Source organism: Columba livia, chromosome 12 (assembly GCF_036013475.1).
Source record: "Columba livia isolate bColLiv1 breed racing homer chromosome 12, bColLiv1.pat.W.v2, whole genome shotgun sequence".
NCBI lineage: Eukaryota > Metazoa > Chordata > Aves > Columbiformes > Columbidae > Columba > Columba livia.
The window spans coordinates 1,517,828-1,525,232 of record NC_088613.1 but is presented as its reverse complement, the minus strand read 5'-3'; the positions used below and the strand labels follow the sequence as shown (position 1 = coordinate 1,525,232).

General features: G+C 44.7%; 1 protein-coding gene across 9 annotated transcripts in view; it reads left to right on the top strand.

Moving 5' to 3' along the window:
• CYSLTR1 (cysteinyl leukotriene receptor 1) overlaps window positions 1–7,405 on the top strand; it is a 133,880-nt gene that overhangs the window by 107,393 nt on the left and 19,082 nt on the right. For 3 of the 9 annotated variants that reach the window (XR_010475596.1, XR_010475600.1, XR_010475597.1), the window contains one exon: window positions 100–7,391. The exons of the other annotated variants lie outside the window; for them this stretch is intronic. The gene's annotated coding sequence lies outside the window, so the exon portion shown is untranslated. Of the gene's footprint in view, window positions 1–99; window positions 7,392–7,405 lie in introns of those variants that run through there. 9 annotated transcript variants of the gene reach the window in all.

The window sequence follows — 7,405 nt, the reverse complement described above, 5'->3', positions numbered from 1 at the left end:
TGGGATGAAATCTTCAATCAGTTCCCTCGGTTAATTTTTACCCACATTACTAATCACCCCGATGACTGCGGCGTTCAGCGCTCCTCTTTGAACCCACAGGTATCTCCCTTGACGCAAGCAGAATGAACACAGCATCTCCGACTGATTTCTGCAATGGCATGAGATGGTTCCCAGTATTTTTCCATAGCCTGTTTATTTTACGCTACACCTTTGTTTGAAGGCTCTGGCCAGCTCCATACATTGATTAGTGGTGCTCTTTACAGCTGAGGACTTGTAAGTTTCTTTCCTTGACAACTGAAATACAATTTAATTCAATTAGAATTCAGCAAGAGGCAAGAAAATGTTCGTTTTCTTCAGTGCGCTGTACTTTTGACAGCTGCGGATTCCCAGCACTCACACCTGACAATAAACAAACACACGGCATGAAGCACGTGAGGAGGCAGAAACCCACATCCCCCAGCTCGCCACAAAAGAGAACTGAGCTCATTTCTGTGGTCTTCTGATAGGAATTGTGTTGCCAAATTTGGAGCTGCATCCTGCACACAGCCTATATTACTATTCCTGAAAGCAACCCAAAGAGGCAACATGAATGTCTCCAAGAGTTGCTTTGCATCCAGCCCTCCCAAGCAGAGGGAAAATGGGAACGAGTCGTGTCACTGGGAGTAGCGGCTCCACTCACTCCATTGCTTCACCTCACAAGTGTTTTTGTTATTTTGTTCACATTTGTGTGATAACATTGCCAGGAACTGAACATAACAAGGCTGCTGCATCCTCAGGCTTGGTCCACTCGCAGCTGTTTGTTGTTGCATCCAGCGGCGACAGCAAATTTACTTCTTGGAGTGATTTTGGTTGAATTTTGTCAGCCCGAGCATCTCCAGTCGCTGATGCTGTTGGGCAGTCGGGCACAAGAAGAAAGCAGTTTGTGCTGGGTGTGAGCTCGGGGTACCAGCCACGTGCATCCCATCATCCACCCGCATCCCATCATCCACCCGCATCCCATTACCACCCGCATCCCATCATCCGCCCTTGCACAGCTGGCAACTTGATGATCTTGAGGGTCTCTTCCCAGCAAAATGATTCTATGATTTGAGGTTCTATGGCTGGCAAACTGACATGGACACGCAGACGTGCAGTTGCTGCTCCTGTTCTGGAGCGGATTCAACCCAGATTTGCCAGGAAAATGTTCTTCGCTGTCTTGGGGGCCCTGGAGGAGACACATACATTGGTCCCCTGGACTTCCTTTGGGAACCATTTCCTCTATAAACGTTTGTGACGCTTCCCATAAAATGAGCCTGATTTCTATTTTCTCCTGAGGAAAAATAGAGGCAATATCAAGGGAATTGTTTCCCAGTGACTGGGAATGCATTGGAAGAAAATATTTGCAAATGTGTTTCTCAGCTTGTCATGAGTTGTTTCCCAGGGTTATCTTGGTCTGAAGTTGAGACTTTCTTTGGGGGTTTTTGGAGGTTTTCTTCCTGATATCTGGGGGTTCGTTTGCCTTGTTTATTTTTGCTTTTTAAGAAAGGTTTTGTTCAGGTTTGTAAATTGAAATAGAAATTATCATTGGGTAAAGAATGGTGAACCGCTGGAACCGAAAATGCAGTTGTGAACTGAAAACAGCCCATGAGGTCTAGACATGTTGCAAATGGTCGAGTTTAGTAGAATGAGGTTCCTGTTTCCCAACAGCACCAGGAAATAGAAGATTTGCTCAGGTCTTGTCGCGTTTTAATTTGGGATGGTGACCTCCAGATGAGGCACCAGCCTGGACTGGGCCTTGCAGGTCCCGTACAAGCGGAATTAATGTTGTCCCGCGTCTCCTCAAATGCGTATTTGCCTGGAGTAAGGATGTTCTCCAACATTTATGCCTTTGTGGCAAATGGAAGCAAAGCAAAAGCTCATTGTGGTGGTGGGATTTAAATGCATAGGCATTGGAAAAGCCTAAAGGAGTATTTGAGATGTGGAGTTTAGCTGGAGCGTGGCGGCGTTTGAGGAGGTGGCAGTGGTTACCATGGGTTATCTTCACCCGCCATAGGGAAAAGATAGTTGACAGAAAGAAAAATGTATTATTTCTTCAACAAAAGATCCTAGGAGCTATTTAGAGTGTAATTGTTGCATAAAAGAATGAAAAGAGGAAACTAGTTCCGTGCTACTCCCGTATCAGTAGATGTATTTTCTTTGTGACAGGTATTAGGAAATTGTTTCCTAGTGGGATCACACACATGGACAAAAATAACTTACATAGAAAACCATTTAATTAAGAGAGCAACCTAATTGCACCATTGCCAGACTTCAGGCACCCTGAGCAACCTCACTGGGAATCCTAGAAAAACACTTCGGAAACACAGTTGTCCTAAGGGAGTTATTTAGGCCTCTTTAATGCTTTGATTGTTTTAATATTGAAAAATTGGCCATTGTCCATTATTGCCAAGATTTCTTTGTGTTCGTATTTAGCATTTTTGACAGTAAATAATGTAACTACATCCAGGCAGGTTGAACCTGGCAGTGCAGTCACTGGGCAGCACATGCAGAAAAATGAGTGTACGGGCAGCTCTATGGATGGAAGGGCTGCCAGAGACTGCATGTCCTGGAGAGGAGACTGAATATCGGAGGCTTTCATGTTCAACACAGCGCCCAAAGGCAGCACAGCTGCTCCTCCTGAGCAATCACAGGTTTATATAGTTCCCCTGCTCAGGAAGGGGCAGGTGGGGTTGTTGGTAACTGCCTGGTTGAGGTTGAGAAGGTCGGTTTGGTTTTGATCAGATCAGGTGGTGTTTGGGAAAGGATGGAGCTATTTCTGTCTCCATTAATCCTGGCCAAATATGCTGCTCCTTGTATGAGGAAACAAACAAGGAGTTAGAGGTGAGAATATTGGCACTTTTCTATTTCCTCAAGCCTTTGCCTTTTCTTATCTGCACCATTACCTATTGGCTTTGCTTTCCCACTGCAGCTCACACGGGGTGCTGTAGCAGCAGCGCTGTGGGTTCCTGCTTGAGCTGCTACTGTTCTTTTGCTTCTTGTCTGTAATAGTGATGCTGTAACTCTGAAAACAGCTTGGGGGCAGCACAAATGCTTATTAAACAAAAATTAAACATTCATCCTGATCTCCTCTTTCATTTGTCATATCTCTCCTGCTCCTTGTTTTATGTGTGGCTATTGCACTGGTTTGGTTTGCAGGAGTTTGTAACAGACGTGGATAAAATTGCAGTTAAAACTGAGCTAGTTTCAGTACTGTAAAAAATCTCCGGTTCACTGCAAACACCGTGTAGGTTTTTCATGGCAAAGACGGAGCTTTGGGCGAGTTGCTTGAGACAAGTAAACCAAAGAGAGCGGTGGAAGAGCATCGTATGGGCTGGGACAGCCGGAGCTCCTGTGATCCAGGGCAACAGAAAGGAACGTTTCGATTGCTTCTCAAAACATTCTGGTCTTAGATCAGAGAAAGTTGGTATCGGAGTCTCCAGGGCTTGTCACTTGGCAGATCACAAGTCTGTTGAAGCTGATAAAAGATCAGGAGAGAGTCTGGGGGTAGGAAAAGTAACAGATATTTTAATGGGGGAATTACCAGAAATGTGTTGGTTTGGGTTGGTTTTTTCTTCGTTCGTTTGTTTGAGGCCACACCAGTGGATTTCTGAAGAAAATTACTTTTACTGCCAGCTGAAACTGCAGACCATGTGTTACCTGCCTCCCCAAAACCCTGCCAATGGTGTCCGTGACAATCACCACAACCCGCCCAGAGAAGACTGCAGAATTCTCAATTTTCTGCAGTTTTGTTGGGATTTGGGGATTCCAATAATTAATTTGGGGGGATTTTGTAATTTTATGGGGATTTTTAAAAATCTTCTCTTTTGAAGAGAGCGCTGGGACCTGTGAAATAGGACCTAGGACCCATCTGCTGTTCCCCACAGCAGTCAGTGCAGAAGTACTGAGAGCTGGTCCTCACCAGGGAGATGTGGTGGGTACTCGAGCTGGTTTCTGCACTAACATGACCCTATGGATTTGCTAGAACAGCTGCTGCCTCCCAAATCTCTGATGTTTGTAAAACAAAAATAAAGGCTAAATAATGATGATCCTGTTCTGTGGAGCCCTGCTGAGCCTCAGCAAAAAAACAGTGTGGGAAAAACTGGAAAGAAAACACAACACAGAAATAATAATGCATACAAGGACCACTAAATAACTAATGGAACAGACCAAGGCTTCAGCGGAACGGAGGGCTTATGGTTTCTCTGCGAGTTTGGAAAACATCAGCTTGATGCTTTTTAATTCTGTTCTAATGCAGAACTTTGAAGGTGGGAATGAGAAGCGGGAATTTGATTTTGGAAGGCAATGGAGGAACATGAACGTGGGCAGATGAATCGGAAGACAAAGCAGAAGTCGGTTGTTAGGTGTCACTTTGGGCGGGCACAAAATGAAGAGCAGCCACCGGGCTAAGCACAAGTATCTCAACAAACACCCTTTAACATCAATGCCCTGTCAGTCTCAGCCTGTAAGTTAAGCAGAAGTTTAGCTGATTTATCCTAGAACCACTCAGATGACCAAAAAAGGCCAATTTTCCTGATGCAGGATGATCTTCAGGGAGCACCATAAATCTCTCAGATATGCGCAGTTTTCAGGGAAGTCTGAATTCTCTAGAGAAGAGGCTGGAGTTGGACACAGGTTTTTGTGTCGGTCCAAAGTCAGAAGTCACTTCTGAGGCTGACCTTGCAAAACCAACGTGGTTTTGCTGCACCAAAAGCCATAAAATAATCAGATACCACTGTGCTGGTGTGCTTTATATCAACATGTACTTTGAATGAAATGAAACCTCCTAAAACTGGCTTCAGGGAGCCCATAGAAAGTTGAGGAAAGAACTGTCTCCATCAGTGGGCACCGACTGGTGACCTGCATCCTGTAAGTCACAAAATGATGGACCAGAAGCATCACAGGGGTGATTAAGACGTTGCTTGGCAATGGATAACAAATTCCAGTCTTTATAGGCAGTGACTATGACACTCCATTTGCTCTTTGCTTCTCGGAACTTGGATGTTTACTGGAAGAGACTAAAAAGGCATTAATTCCAACATGAGTACATCTCCATTTTGCCAAAGCTCTGCTGATATCTGCTGGACAGGGTATGTTATTTGTCACCCCCCATGGGAGACTGGTAGAGTTTTTTTCATTTTCATTCTCTTTTCTTGAGTAACAAGTGACAGGATGAGAGGAAACGGCCTCAAGTTGCGCCAGGGGAGGTTGAGGGTGGATTTAGGAACAATTCCTTCCCCAAAGGGCTGTTGGGCATTGGAACAGGCTGCCCAGGGCAGTGCTGGAGTCACCAGCCCTGGAGGGCCGGATAGACGGACATGAGGTTCTCAGGATATGGGGCAGTGCCAGGGGTGGGGTAGTGGTTGGACTTGATGATCTTGAGGGTCTCTGCCAACCAAAATGATTCTATGACATCAAAACATCCATTGCTTTTGAGTTAATGAAGAGCAAATGCCCGTTCATGAAAACTCCTGCAGGTGCCCGTTGGCAGATCCTGTGCAACACCTACAGGAAAATCCTCTGGGTTTCAGTCCAGTGGAAAACAAAGCGTCTAACCAGAGGCTGGCAGTTGTACGTGGAGCTGAGCAGGGGGAGCGTGAGGGAAGGAAAAGTGTGATCCTCTTCAGCCCATTTTTCTCCTTTTTTGAGAGATTCTTAAATCTGCAGATATATGCCTTCCATGATACTTAGCTTGCTCAGTAAAGCCAAAATCAACTTTTCGTCCCGCAGACAGTGGCAATGCGCAAAGCAGCTGAATCAGGGCAGAAAAACAGTTGCTTCCTTCTCCAGTGAGGGTTTTGGGTTTTGTTTTGAATAAAAAAGCACCCGCTTCTCAGCATGTCAGATAAGAGAAGCTGCAGAGAGCAGCGGGTTATATAATTATAGGGCTCAGTTCACAGCCCAGGGAAGGCACTTCTGGGGCTGATTAGAAGTTTATAACTTAATTAAATCCCAGTGGAAAGTATGGGGCAGAAATATGGGAAGTTTTGAAGCAGTGGATAGCAAAGGGATAAGAGAAAAAGCAGCTCGGCATGGTGGTAAATGCCTCACAAGTATTCTCTCTGACCGAGAATGCGACACCAGTGGCATTCAGGAAATAAGAGGATGTAACTATTAAAGCCCAAACTTCTACTATTTCATAAAACTTCCTGGTGATGTCTTCCACCATCTGTTCCAGAAGCAGAAATACTGAAGGTGGACACTGGGGGCTGTGAGAGCAGATTGCTGGGATCTAAAGTCTCCCTATCTGAATCTCAGACTTGAACAAAGAGCCTGTTGAGTATGTCAGCATTCACCAGCGCTGTTCTCTTTACAGTTATCCTTTTAAATCAACAGGAGAAATAAAAAACAAATGCAACAACCCCCCCCCAGACCAAACGCTAGCAAGAAGAGCACTTGAATGCTTAGAGAACAGGAAATTTCTACCAGTGTTTCCTCTGGTGTCTTCACCCACTTTACTTTGCATATCTGCTGATCTGTATTGATTATTCTCATGCTGGATGTCTCAGTTCTTGTTGCCTTAAATTCTCCCAATGCAATTGCAAATCCTACCCTTGCATTAGTTGTTAGATGAGGCAAAATGTTTCTCTGTTGCTGTGTTGCTGTTATGTGCTGCAGTTTATTTTGATTCCAAGTCAGTTGTTTTGGTCATTTTCTGTTTGGGTTGGCATTAGCCCCTGGATATTTTAGCTCGTTGCAAACCCCTCTGCACCAGCACGGAGGTGCATGTTTAACCATCGTCACAGCTTGCAGCCTCCTTTCTCTGAGGGCTTAATTAGGCTTTTGCCATGTTGGTTTTGCACTTTTTTTAATGATACCCTTCTAACATCTTATTTTTCTCCCCTCTCATGCAGGGTCTATGTTGTAGGAAAATAGGAAATTAGGATTTTAGGCCTATATCAGTGTTATAAGCTGTGCTGCTAAAGCTGAAAGTCTCAGCTTGTCCCCTGTATAGCCCTTACCCAGAACCATGAGCGTGGTTACCTTATGCTTGCTTTGTACCCTTAGTTAAGACATTGATAAATACTATTCTTAGGGTTGCTGATTTCTATGCTAGACTGGTGAACTATGGATAACAAATGAGACAGGTGGAACTTCAAAAGAAGCTAGCCCTGCGACTGATGGCCTGTCGTTCTGTACTTGCCAAGAAAGAAGAAGTGGAACCTGCAGACCACTGGAACGGAAGGAACCTGAGGATATCGACAGTGATAGATATCGACAGTGATAGACAGTGATAGATTTTGTTTAGTTGCATAATACCTGTTAGAACCCTATATAATGACTAGTTATACTGCTGTATGATTGTCACTCTCTGAGGAGGTGACCCAACGCTGCTGTTCCTGTGAATCTTCTACAATAAATACTGCTCAGAGTAACCCACAAGAGTTCG